We start from the raw sequence: 888 nt of genomic DNA, 5'->3' as shown, positions 1-888 counted from the left end.
TATTTGCTCGGTGAGAAACGATGTAAGCAAGACATTTTGAATCTCTTTATTCTTCTAATTCTTCTATGTGATTGGCTCTAAAAGTCCATTTTACCCGTTCCTCTCGTCTGATTATGTGCATTCCGTGACTTAGAGAAATATGCGGAAAACCGATTCCGCTCGGGATTCATAATAGCAAAACCGTATGAGCGGAACTGTGATCGGAAACTGGCCAGTCGGAATCTCGCGTTTCCGATCGGAATTGCAAAATTTTCATGATAGGTGCCCTGGAACGCGCACGGCCCATGCCGTCTTTGTTAAGAGCTGATCCGAGAGAGAGCATTCAAAGTGGTATCTTTATCCTTTTCCAAACTATACTGCGCATGTGCAATAGTGGTAGTGGGGCTCGTACAGTCTCGTTCTAAGATTAAATACAATACGTGAAACTGGGTGTGCCGTAAAAAACTTTTGGCCAGATTGTACTAGAAAGAGACACAGATACCACTTAGGAGCCTCTTTGTCGAATCACGATCTAGCGCTCGTGCGCGTTCCAGTATTATTATATTTTAGTGCTGCAACATTTTGTCGCCATATTGAAATTCATATACGTATGTACAGTTCGTGCCATTAATGCCTGGGGTCCGATTTTAGGGTCCACGTTTCGTTCTTAATTATTTTTACGTCCATGACTAAGCTGCGTCAGTAAAGTGCATCAGTATAGTGAGATTCGTTTGGTGGCGCTCGTGCTGTTCGGCCGTGTTTCTTCTCGCTCCCGAGTTTTTACGAGTTTTTCGAGTTTCTGTGTTTCCGATTGACTTTTCCCCGGCATTCGATCCCTGGGGCTCTTTTCCAGGTTTATCTGGCTCGCGAATTGAACTAACAACTGCGCCCGATATAGCTTTTCTCCCC

Source organism: Wasmannia auropunctata, unplaced genomic scaffold (assembly GCF_000956235.1).
Source record: "Wasmannia auropunctata unplaced genomic scaffold, wasmannia.A_1.0 LD336074.1, whole genome shotgun sequence".
Taxonomy (NCBI): domain Eukaryota; kingdom Metazoa; phylum Arthropoda; class Insecta; order Hymenoptera; family Formicidae; genus Wasmannia; species Wasmannia auropunctata.
The sequence above is the reverse complement of the archived record's forward strand: the minus strand, read 5'-3'. Positions refer to the sequence as shown.